This window comes from Narcine bancroftii, chromosome 14 (genome assembly GCF_036971445.1).
Source record: "Narcine bancroftii isolate sNarBan1 chromosome 14, sNarBan1.hap1, whole genome shotgun sequence".
Taxonomy (NCBI): Eukaryota; Metazoa; Chordata; class Chondrichthyes; order Torpediniformes; family Narcinidae; genus Narcine; species Narcine bancroftii.
This window is the reverse complement of record NC_091482.1, coordinates 45,444,468-45,457,796: the sequence shown is the minus strand read 5'-3', so window position 1 is coordinate 45,457,796 and position 13,329 is coordinate 45,444,468. Positions and strand designations below refer to the sequence as shown.

The 13,329-nt window shown below is 47.1% G+C and overlaps 1 protein-coding gene across 4 annotated transcripts in view; it reads right to left on the bottom strand.

The window, feature by feature from the left end:
* Positions 1-13,329, bottom strand: part of cgnl1 (cingulin-like 1) — a 185,005-nt gene that overhangs the window by 93,085 nt on the left and 78,591 nt on the right. The window lies entirely within an intron of this gene.

The window sequence follows — 13,329 nt, the reverse complement described above, 5'->3', positions numbered from 1 at the left end:
GTTATGTAATAGAACGGAATAAGTAATATTACACGGAATTGCCTTCTGCCTCTCGTGAGGCCATCAAAGAGTTGCCATTAGTACCACTCCTTATGTTAAGGGGGAGAGAAGCAACAGAGAGTCCCTTCAGAGTCACTGAGTGTCCATGATTTTGCAGCCACATAGACCCGTTTGATCTATCGGTGACCCGAGCTCCAGATCCAAACCTCCGACACAATCAGGAAGCATTCAGCTTCAGGAACCCTGCCTGTCCTCAGCACCCTCTCAAATCATGGCTCCGATACCCGCTTCCCATGAGCCAGTCTCCAGCAGCCCGGGATCCTTGCAGGTCCCCTGACCGCAGATCGCCCACAGCCTGCGAGGGCCGCTGAGCACCTCACCGGTGAACTGCCACGATCACCACCCATTCGGATCGTTTCCTCTGCTTCTCCTTCTCAATGGAGGGGGTGTTCTCCCAGTTTCCGGTGCCCCACTCTGGCTCGTTGTTTCCCCTGGAACTTGCAAACCCCTCCCCCGTAGCCGCTCCTGAACGCAGGCGCCACAAACCCCACAGTAAGTAGGGTTTTAAAATAAAACACCATCATCTCCTTGAGCAGGCCGTTTAAAGTCTGGATGGAGCCTGGCCTCGGAACCCAGCGGTTGAACACTTTGGAGCAGCGCTGTCTCCACTGTCCTGGGTCTGCATCCGGTATCTGCATATCCTGGTCCCAGAGTGGTTTACCTTCCCTCTCTGCTCCTCTCCGATTACATTTCATCAGCTGTAATTAACAAGACCCCCTTACCTCTTCAATATCACAAATGCTGTCCATGTCATTTGTAGATTCCAGGACTCCCTGTCCTGACATCGCCCTTGTTCTCTCCACTCCTCCCCTTCTCTGCAAGTTATCTCATGACCAAATACTGATGAAGGATCATCAATCTGCTTCTCTGTCCAAAGTTACTGCCTGACCTACTGAGTTCAGCATTTCAGTCTTTATTTCAGATTTCCCTCTATATTTTTGGCATCAGCCTGGCACTTTACACAAAAGATTTTTTAAAAGGCAGTGTTTAACGAGCGGTGAGCACAGCGTTATTTTCATCACCAGCGACAGGCGTTCAAATCCGGCGCTGTCTGCAAGGATTTTGTTCTCCCCTCGAGAGTTTTCTCCAGGTGCTCTGGTTTCCTCCCACCCACCAAAACATATGTAGGTTAATTGGATGTCATGGGTTTTGTGGGCCAGAGGGACCTTCTACCATGGTGTATCATTACATTTAAAAAAAAACGAATGCTTTGAATGCAGGTAACGGGGGGACATGCTGATCTCTGCAACTCTCCAGCTCAATTCAAATCAGGTTAAGAGCCCACTTTTAAAACAAGCCTCAGGCCAATCATTCCCGACTTCACTCTCATATCCCTGGGTGAAGGGGGTGAGGGGGGGGTGGGGCAACAAGAATGGAGGAGATTCATTGGGGCAGAAGGCCATGGAAGAGTCGTGAAGCACAGAAACAGGCCCTTCAGCCCAACTCATCCATGCTGACCAGCTTACCCATCCATGCTAGTCTCTTTGCCCATGTTTGGATTTTGTCCCTCCAAACTGTTCCCGTCGAAGTGTATGTCAAATGCCAGAATTGTGCCACCTCTACTGCTTCCTCTGGCTGATCGTCCCATACATCCACCAACCCCCACCCCACAACCCTCACCATGTGAATAAGTTGTCCTTCAGGACCCTATGACGTCATGCAAGAAGGGCAGCCCAATTCGACCATTGTTAATAAAGTCTTCACCTGTGTGGTTCAGAAGGGGCTTCAGGCCTCTGTAGTTCAGCCAAGTGATGCCGTTTCCGACTCTTGTTGCACACAGGGCTTGGTTCGTCTTTCAGCCCCCAGCAAAGGGTACAATGCAACTGGCAGTCAGAGACAAAGCCCAGGGTGGACGACCACATCTGATGTCCCACCAACGAGAAATGGACCAATTTCCCATCCAAACAAAATCCACTTAATAATTCTGACAAAATGCTTGAATTCAAAAAAGCAGAAAATGAACAAATAAGTTTGTAATATTCCCACTTCAAAATGTCCAGGGAATTGAATCGCCCCTTCTGAACACAAACTGAACTGCTACCTCAACGCTTTGACAAGTTCAAGGAGCTTTAGAAAAGAAGAAAGCAGAGTTTTGTTCCTTCAACCTCCTTCTAAACGCTGGGCAAGGTACCAAATATCTTTTCTGCAGTTTCCCACTGTTCGTTCAATGCTTTTGCTACTATTTTCAATCCAATCAGCATTAGTTGTTACTCAGTTTATATATTCATTAATGCTGCCATCCCAGGCTACGAACTGGGACAAGGAAAGAATGTGGAGGGTTGCTCACTGACCAATCACTGGCCACAGCTCCTCTCGAGATGTTAAACTTTGCCCAACCTCCCCTTGTTGGTGAAGGGGGCCACTCTACTGTTGAGCAAGAGCAGGGAAATAATAACCAATATTTCCCCCCTCGAATTATGCCACTGACTTAACTTTCAGTTTTCTCGGAGCTTGCCTCCTGCATATTTTGGGGCGATCGTGTTGTCAAAGAACGTATACAGATCTATTTAAATGACTTTAAAATACTTCAATGCATCTGGAGAGTGTGAAAGGCATTGAGAAAAATACAAATACCTCCTTTTCTTCTAATCGGATTTGTTTCAACAGAAACCAAATTTATCTGGCCATGTTTGTGTTTACAAATCTGTTATGTGTTTAACAAGAAAAATCCCAGCCGTATCTTCATCCCCAAACACTTGATCAGCAGTAATTCCAGTTTAAAAATAGCCAGTGCACAACGTTGAGTTTGGCACAAGTGAAACCAAAGTGACTCTCTAGGAATGCACGGCCGACCGGTTTGGCCGCCTTAAGAGAACGGAGCTCCGTTCAAGGAATTGCTGCACCTTTATTATGCAAATTCTGTCTGTGTTTCACCTTCCCAAATTAAGAAGAACTTTCTACAATTTCCACATTCAGGGACCCAACCTAAGGCAAAGAAAACCGTGAATAATCGCTAACCAATACCCGTCAGTTCATGTTTATCATCCTATTGTCGTGCAAGATTTAATTTAAAATCAATATACATGATATTTTGGCTTCGAGAAAAGGGCTTGGTGCACATGTGATTTGCAAAGTAAAACTCTGAAAGATGGCACTCTGAACCACAAACATAAAAAACTGTGGTACAATTCAAATCAGTAGCAGGAACCCGCCAGAAATGGCCAATGGGGCAGTTTCCTGATCACTTTCTGCTGGGTTGGGTGGGTAAATTTAAACAACGTAGTCAACAGCAGCTACAATTTCTGCTAAATTTTCTGTGTTTAACAATTATTCCCACTTAATTAATTGCTTTTATAATGTAGACATACAGCACAGTAACAGGGCCTTCCGCCCACGAGTCTGTGCTGCCCCAATTACACCCAATTGACCTAATAACCCCTGGTACATTTTGAAGGGTGGGAGGAAACTGGAGCCCCTGGGGAAAACCCATGCAGGCACGGGGAGAACGTACAAACTCCTTCCCACCGGCGTGGGATTTGAACCCTGGCCCCGATCGTTGCGCAAAGCACTGTCATAACCGTGCTGCTTTATATGGCATCCAGTATTCCCAGAGAGTCTCCCATTCAAGTACTGACCAGGCCTGAGCCTGCTTAGCTTCCAAAATCAGAAAAAGATCGGACATTTTGTGTCTAGTATCGCCGTGGGCAATAATAGAGCAGCGTTCTTGAACACCTGCTTAATACAGAACACCAGTTCCAACTGATACAGCTCTGAAGTTCCGATACATTGACCAACTAATAACTGATCTGCAGAATGACTTCAGATGTTGGCAACAAACAGTGATTGGAACTTTTACCTTTCAAACCAATGCTGAACTTCCCAAACATTCTGACAATGAGAATGATCTTATGAGCAATGTGTTTGTCCATCAGTAATGTGCAGGATTATTTATCAATGGCTGTTCTCTCCCAATATTTTGGTAGCAAATAATCACTCTACCAACCATCAATAATTGTGAAAGGTTGTCTTGGGTCAAGGTGATCAGAGCAGTTAAGGGATACAAGAATGTTTGCTGACTAAAGTTTCATCAAAAATGACAAACCTACAAATTGCATATAGTGTAAGACACGCGCCTATAACCACGGTAGAAGTAAAAAGATGATACTGGGGAAACTCAGGTGGTCAAATAGTGTCCTTTATATAGCAGGGATAAAGATTCATAACCAACGTTTTGGGCTTGAGTCCTTCATCAAGGCCTGAGCAAAATGTAGGCAGGTGGGGGGTGTTGGGAGAGGTGGGGGGGGATGGTCAAGGGAGGAGCACAGTCCCACAGGCAGGTGGTAACAGGTGGAGAGGGGAGGGAGGGACGGCACAGCAACAGACAGGGGGAGGAGAGAAGGCTCTGTGAATGGAGAAGGAACGGGATGGAGAGCTGGAGGAAAGAAGAAAAAGGGAAAGGAAGTAGGCTGGCAAAAACCAGAGAAGTATATGTTAATGGCATCTGGTTGGAGAGTGCCCAGATATAAAATCAAGTGCTGTTTCTCCAATTTATGGGTGGGACAGCACATGAAGCCATGGACAGACATGTCGGTGTGGGAGTGGGGTGCAGAACTGGTGGTTGGCCACTGGGAGACCCCTGTAGCTGATGTGGACAGAGCGATCTGTGTCTGGTAAGTGACAGAACTGTGCATGGTACCGGGTAATGTAACACTGTTTTTATTCTGGCACCACCTACCGTATTCTTTGTCGGCTGACTTGATGGATAGCAAGTAAAACAAACTTTCCACGGTAGCACAGAACATGTGAGGGTGGCACAATTGGCGGAGCAGTCAGCGTAACACCATTACAGCGCCAGCAATCAGGACCGGGGTTCGAATCCAGCACCGTCTGTCAGGAGTTTGTACATTCTCCCCGTGGGGTTTTCCCCAGGGGATCCGGTTTTTTCCCCACCGTTCGAAATGTGCCAGGGGTTGTCAGTCCCATTACATGGTGTAATTGGGCATCACGGGCTCGTTAGATAAAAGGGCCTGTTACTTTGCGGTAGTTGTGTGTGTCTGCCTTCCAATAGCACCCCTTGACTGCATTGTCCTGTGTAGGTTTGACAGTGACAGGAAGCCGATGCAGAACAGCCAGGGACCCTGGCAGATTCATTTCCAGTGAGACCAATCGCTGGCCCTGGTCCGTGGAACAAACATCAAGCTTTCAAATTCTGTTGTGAAACTAACAATGAGTGATCATTTTTCCACCTCAGTGAAAAAAAAATGTATATCTTAGAGTTGATAAATATTTCATGACAAATTCACAATCCCTTTATTTTTGGAAACTGGATTCCCAACCCTGTTGATGGACAGTGAGAAACTGTAATGAGCAGTTAGAATGAATGGGTTTCACAGAAGTGGTTTCAAAGCAAGAGCATTTCCTGGGAGAATTTTAAATACGTCTAACTGCTGCCAAATTCCACTTACTGGTGCCAGATTTCTTCCACTATATGTAAATGAACCCAAGAAGTGATTGAAAAACTATGAAAATGCTGAATTTCTTTTTAATTTCGAGATACAACATGGTAACAGATCATGACATAGGAACAGAAATAGCCCACTCAGCCCATCAGGTCTACCCCACCATTTAATCATGAGCTGACCCATTCTCCCACTCAGTCCACTGCCTGGCCTTCTTCCCATAACCTTTGATGCCCTGGCTAATCAAGAACCTATCTATCAATCTCTGTCTTAACTGCACCCAATGACCTGGCCTTCACAATGGCCCGTGGCAACAAATTCCACAGAATTTACTATCCCCTGTCGAACAGCACTAGCAACTGGCAGTCAACCAGAATGTGGTCCCTCTATTCCAACTCTCTGCATCCAGCCAATCAGCCACTGTTATACCCATGCTAGTACATTGCTGCATTATACCATGGTCTCTTATCTTGTTAAGTGACCTCATGTGCGACATGTTGTCAAGTGTCTTCTGAAAATCCAAATGCCCAACATCCATGAATCTCCCTGATCCAGCTTGCCTCAAAGAATTCCAATATTTGTCAAGCCAGATTTCCCCTCAAGGAAACCAGACTGTCTTTGGCCTACCTTGTCATGTACCCTCAAGTACTCTGTGACTTCATCTTTCCAATCGACTCCAACATCTTCCCAACCAATGATGTCAGGCCAACCAGCCTATCATTTCCTTTCTGCTGCCTTCTTGAACAGAGGGATGGCATTTGCGATTTCCCAGTCCTCCCACAGGATCTATTGATTCCTGAACGATCAGTCCAGTCTAGGTCATGGCTTCCAATTTACCATCAATAGGCAAGGAGCAGATCATTAACAAAGGCAACCTTGTTTGAACAGCCCATTTAACTTCCTAAACGTGAACAAACATGGGTGTCCCCCACAAGGCGGCTGCTGGTTCCCGTGCTACAGGGATCGTGAGAGAACAGTGAACAATGCCCAACTACGAGAAGCACTGGAAGGTCCGCAGAGTAGAGCCAGCAGCAATGTTTGCAAATTCTATTGATCGGTCCCTTCTTAATGACCTCGCACTACTGTTGTACATTGATGCTCCACCTCAACAGTAGAACTAATAGATCTATCCTTGGGTTTCCAGATAACAAACGCTCTTGGCTTGATGGCATTGAAAAGATGTCCCTTCCCTACATTTTAGTTTTGCCACATCCTTTCTGCATTGCACTTAATATGAACCAATAGCTAATTTATATGAAGTTAATTTTGAGTTTTGGCCAATACCAATGATTTACTTTTTGGATTCTGAACAATCCTACTTTCAGTAGGTGAATGGAGCTTATAGAGAAACTGAAGGCAGCAGGCTAATGTTATGAGTCAACAATGGGGTTCATTGGAAGGGTAACCCAGATAAATATTACAAGCTCCTCAGTTTTAAATGGCCAGCTCCTCCTTTTGTAACGAGGTCTCCTTGTTTGTGAGTCTCCCACAGGTGAAAATATCACTAAATATCTTCACCTCTCATTCTTCTAAACCCCAAGGAATGCAAGCCCAAACTATCAGGCCTCTCTTGAACTGACAGCTCTATTACCAAGAATTTGTGTCCTGAATTTCCTTTGGACTGTCTCCAATGCTACTTCACCACCTTATTGTCAGGTACAGATATATTATTCCAGATGTAGCCTCACCAACAGACAATTCTTAAACTCCAATGCCTTCACAATAAAGGGCTTCTGAGCTCTTGTTCAATCTGTGTAACTTGTCATTCATCAAATAAAACACCGAGATCGCTCTGAACTTCGGCCTTTTGCACACTCCATTTGTAATAATCCCGAATGATGACCTTACACTTCCGCACATCGAGCTCCATTTATAAAATCTTCGCCACTCAGCCCATCTTTATCCTGTTATAGAATCACTGTGGCCTCATCAATAACGGGCACTTCCATTCACTTTTTATATCATTGGGCAAACTTGACAACGTTACATGTTGTTGGCACCTCCAGGTCGTTAACTTAACTGGTAAGGTATGACAGGCCAAGAAGTGAACCCAGAGGCATTCCACTGGTCACAAGGAATCATTTATTCTAACTCTTTGTTTTCCATGAAAACCAGTTTTTACTCCATGGTAATGCACTGCTTTCAATGTCTGGACTGTTAATGCATGTGTCAGAATTATGTGGCACCTTACAACACACAAACTTGCTGGAGAAACTCAGCAGGGTTACTGGAAGTCAAGGTATGAGGAAAAAGCAGGCAGTGTGTCAGACTTGTTGGTAGCTGCCATTCGCCCAGCTCTCCACAGCTGGACATCACCTGTGTGCTGGCAAGCACATCAGCCAAAGTCTCGTGGAGAAACCTCCTGCGACAGCCAAAGGGAGGGGATGCTGACATCACGGGAGGTGCTGAGAGTATTCCATGGGACTCTGTGCCCTGATGGGCCTGTGACTTGGCAGCCATGTGCTCCAGCAATACAGGGGACACCCACTGCCATGATTGGAATCACCACATCAACCAGGTCCAGTCCCCAAGTGGCAGCGATCTCTTGCTTGGAACATCTGCTCTTTCTCACCCCTTTCACTCTTTCGGACTACTTAATTTTTAATTTGGAGATATAGCACAGTAATAGCCCCATCTGGTCCACGAACCTGCGCTGCTCAATTACACCCATGTGACCAATCAATGTACCAACAAGGTTGGTACGTGGCCTGAATGAGTGACCATCTCTGGCTGGACCATTGCAACTCACAGCGGCCGGTGAACTGACCTGACTGCCTGAGGGGGTTATGAGCTGCCAAAGCTCCAGGTTCAGCCCTGCCCTCAGCTCCTGTGTTCGGAGATCAATAGGGTATCAACTGGTATGTTTGAGTGAACAAGGAGGGAGAATCTAACCATGGGATTCTGCCCTCAGCCTGCAATGGTCTCCATTATTAGTATTAAAAAGACTCCACAGGACAGTTTTCATGGAGTGGAATGCTGTCCAGAGGGGAGAACCTTCCACCCGTACGGATCAGCAAGACAAGCCACAGTACATTTCTCCACTAACACTGCAATTACTGAAAATGAGAGGACATGCCAGACTGCAGCCCAGAACAGAGGTTCCCTGTTCCCACTGGGCCCCACCACACACACAGCACCCAGCAGGGTCAGTAGAGTGGGAGACTCCCCCCCCCCACCACCCCATGGGCCTAAACCTGTGCCCCAGTCGAGTCCATTAGAAGGCCTCTTTTCTAAAAGTTGGGTCACAAGGTCAAATAGTTGGGCAGCAGCACTAAGTATTTCACCAGCCTGCTGCCTTTCTGCGAGCTACTGCTGAGGAAGATCAGTCCCTGGCTGCTCGGGGTGGGGGTAGGTGTGATGTCAATCATTCAGGTGTCTTGAGGATACAACCTCCCTCCCGAGCACAAGAAGCTCACCTGACCATGGGGTCCCATGTACAATGTACTGCATGGATCAATGAGGATCACAGGCGCTAGACAAGAGAAGGTAAGAAGCAGCAAAAACCGGGGGGTGGGGGGTGGGGGGGAGTGTGTGTGTGTGTGTGTGTGTGTGTGTGTGTGTGTGTGCGCGTATGCTTGTGTGCATGCACTCGTGTGTGTGTGCATCTGTGTGTATATAAATTTAATTTAGTTATATCGCAGTAACAAGCCTTTGCAGCCATGAGCCCACATCCATGTGACCAATTAACCTACTAACTCTGCATATCTTTGGAACATGGGAGGAAACTGGACCACCCAAAGAAAACATACGCAGTCACGGGGAGAACAAACCCACTCCTTATGGGCAGTGCCGAATTTGAACCCAGGTCACTGGCACTGTATTAACGTTGAGTTAACTGATGCAATAATCTGTCTCCATTTTAACCCCTCCATTTAACATGCATTAGTCAAAGACTCATTGTCGTTTTCTCCAGATCATGCATTTTAAAGTTGTACCAACAGAAATTGTGACACATTATAATATCAGAGCAACTGAAACCTAATAGATCACAAGATTCTTTTTGTAGGAACAAGACTATGGTATCAACATTATCAGGTTAATTGCAAATTAATCACTAACTCAACATCCTTGCAGGTTTTCCCCCAAATAACCTCTTTATCCACCTTCTGGCATTCTCAAAAACCACCCTTTACACTAAGTCCTCATTGTTCATAGAGATGAGAGCTCATTATTGCTGAAAGAATAAGTTTAACCAATATGCTTAACAAATGGATTACGCGAGAAAATACAGAAGCTGCCTGCAGGATGGTGGGAATCTAACATGTATGCCGTAGTGAGATTGTAGCTAATGCCACAGGAATGCCAATACACCTTGAGCGAAGGACACTCTGACATTTCTAGACACCACAGGGTAACATGTTATTGCAAACACAAAATTGACAGGTGTGTGAAACTTGCAAGGGTCTCATGCAGATCCCTACCCAAATGTGTATAAAAGTACCATGAACAGTCGGATGCTTTGAGTGTGGTTCAATGTAGAAAACGAATCACTAAACTCTTTCCTCATCATTCCCACTTGCTGCAGTCGTGTAGTATTTTCATGCAGTATCTGTTCACCTGAAGCAAGAATTTTAGTGTACATGTACAATCTTCTTTCTTTGGCTTGGCTTCACAGACGAAGATTTATGGAGGGGTAAATGTCCACGTCAGCTGCAGGCTCGTTTGTGGCTGACAAGTCCGATGCGGGACAGGCAGACACGGTTGCAACGGTTGCAGGGGAAAATTGGTTGGTTGGGGTTGGGTTTTTCCTCCTTTGTCTTTTGTCAGTGAGGTGGGCTCTGCAGTCTTCTTCAAAGGAGGTTGCTGCCTGCCGAACTGTGAGGCGCCAAGATGCACGGTTTGAGGCGATATCAGCCCACTGGCGGTGGTCAATGTGGCAGGCACCAAGATATTTCTTTAGGCAGTCCTTGTACCTCTTCTTTGGTGCACCTCTGTCACGGTGGCCAGTGGAGAGCTCGCCATATAATGCGATCTTGGGAAGGCGATGGTCCTCAATTCTGGAGACGTGACCTACCCAGCGCAGTTGGATCTTCGGCAGCGTGGATTCGATGCTGTTGGCCTCTGCCATCTCGAGTACTCGATGTTAGGGATGAATTCGCTCCAATGAATGTTGAGGATGGAGCGGAGACAACGCTGGTGGAAGCGTTCTAGGAGCCGTAGGTGATGCCGGTAGAGGACCCATGATTCAGAGCCGAACAGGAGTATGGGTATGACAACGGCTCTGTATACGCTAATCTTTGTGAGGTTTTTCAGTTGGTTGTTTTTCCTGACTCTTTTGTGTAGTCTTCCAAAGGCGCTATTTGCCTTGGCGAGTCTGTTGTCTATCTCGTTGTCGATCCTTGCATCCTATGAAATGGTGCAGCCGAGATAGGTAAACTGGTTGACTGTTTTGAGTTTTGTGTGCCCGATGGAGATGTGGGGGGGCTGGTAGTCATGGTGGGGAGCTGGCTGATGGAGGACCTCAGTTTTCTTCAGGCTGACTTCCAGGCCAAACATTTTGGCAGTTTCCGCAAAACAGGACGTCAAGCGCTGAAGAGCTGGCTCTGAATGGGCAACTAAAGCGGCATCGTCTGCAAAGAGTAGTTCACGGACAAGTTGCTCTTGTGTCTTGGTGTGACCTTGCAGGCGCCTCAGATTGAAGAGACTGCCATCCGTGTGGTACCGGATGTAAACAGCGTCTTCATTGTTGAGGTCTTTCATGGCTTGGTTCAGCATCATGCTGAAGAAGATTGAAAAGAGGGTTGGTGCGAGAACGCAGCCTTGCTTCACGCCATTGTTAATGGAGAAGGGTTCAGAGAGCTCATTGCTGTATCTGACCCGACCTTGTTGGTTTTCGTGCAGTTGGATAACCATGTTGAGGAACTTTGGGGGGCATCTGAGGCGTTCTAGTATTTGCCAAAGCCCTTTATGACAACAAAATCATCAGCCTTTAAAGAACAAAATCAAATTTATTATTTGTTTACAACCTGTAATGAAATAAAGAAAGTGCTGTACACTTAATTGGTTCTGCTGTTTGTTTTATTACAGCACGGGTTGACTTTAACATGCTGGTAAATACGGTAGGCTGCTGCATAGCTCTCCTCTCGTGTCGATTTGCCTGGAGATGGACTATGATCAATCCCATATGCTGGCAAGCGAAATACCAATGGTGCATGTGCAGTTGGAATCAGGACTGAGAATACCAGGAATCAGGCAGCAGGACCCTGGGGGCTGGACTGCCCGTATGTTTTGACCGACTGCAGCTTAGCATTTCCAGGGTTTGTGAAAGGAAGTCAGAAGAACTGACTGTAGCGCCATCAATCAACCACATTAGACACAGAGTTGTGATTAATAGGCTTTAATCACCTTAACACATCAGCACATCTCACATGCTGCTGGCCCGGTTCCAAGGCAGCTATTGAGGGAGGAGTTTGGGCATAACAGCCTTTATGGGGATTTCCAGGAGGGGCAGGCCAGCTCATACAATATAGTGGTTGCATCACATTGTCCTCTCCTTTTGAAACAAAGCCCGGAAGGGTGAAGTGATTCAATGTCCATTACAGGCTCAGCCTGTCCGGTGGTCCGTCACTGCGATCGTCACAGGGTTTGCTGTGATTCAGCTGCTGGTTCCTGGACAGTGTCTTGCGCGACAGTCTGTGCCTCCAGTGGCTGAGGAGGGTTAATAGGATGGCGAGGTTGCTTGATCTGTGCCTGGGGCGCTGCACCAGGTGCAGTAAGTCAGGCCGTTTGGCCGGGGTCACCGTGAGGGGATGTTGATTGGATGGTCGAGGGGTCCCCTGCGTGTGCCAGGTCGCGGATGTAAACCGTGCCCCGCCGTTCATCCTAGTACTCCACGTAAGCGTATTGGGGATTTGTGTAGCGGAGGTGGACCTTCTCGACCAGAGGATCAGTCTTGAGGCATCTGATATGCCTCTAGAGCAGAACAGGCCTAGGGGGTCATCAGCCAGGACAGTGGTGTGGTTCCCAATGCCGACTTTCTGGGGAAGGAAAAGAGCCTTTTATGTGGTGTTGCATTAGTAGAGGTACAGAGGGAGGACCTAGTGGTGTGGAGCACCTCAGAGAGGACATTTTGCCACTGGGAGTTGGGCAGGCCTTTCAACCTGAGGGCAAGGAGGATTGCCTTCCAGAAGGTGGCGTTCCCCTGGTGGTTATAACCCGCGGTTCTCCTTGTGGCTATTCCCTTGGCCAGCAGGTACTGGCACAGCTCCACACTCATAAACGAGAATCCCCGGTCGCTATGAAAATAGCAGGGGTATCTAAACTGAGTGAATATGTTATTTAGTGCCTTTATGACTACAACTGTGGTCATGTCTGGGCAGGGTATGGCGAAAGGGAAGTGAGTGTTTTTGTCAATAATATTCAGGAAGTATACATTTCTGTAGGTGGAAGGAAGGGGGCCCTTAAAGTCAGATGTTCGAAAGGATAGGTGGCTTTGATCAGGTGGGTTTTGTCTGCACAATAGAATTGGGGTTTATACTCAGCACAGAACAGGCAGCTCTGGGTCAGCTCCCTGATATCTTCAACCAAGGGAGGTTGTGGGCTCTAACAAAGTGGTAGAGCCTGGTGACCCCAGGGTGGCAGAGGTTGTTGTGGAGGACTTGGAAGCGGTCCAACTACACATTGTCCTGTCCCGGGGAACGTGCCATAGGGAGGCTCTGTGCTCCCCAGACCAGTACAAGATCTCGTAGTTGTAGGTAGATAGCTCAATTCTCCTCCTCAGGATCATGTCGTTCTTTATTTTTCCCTGCTGTGTTATTGAACACAAAAGAGACTGCACGTTGGTCAGTCAGCACGGCCTGGCAGTAGCTCCAGTGGCGCACAGCTTCCACCATGGCCTGGGCCTCCTTCTTGATGGCTGAGTGCCGGAGTT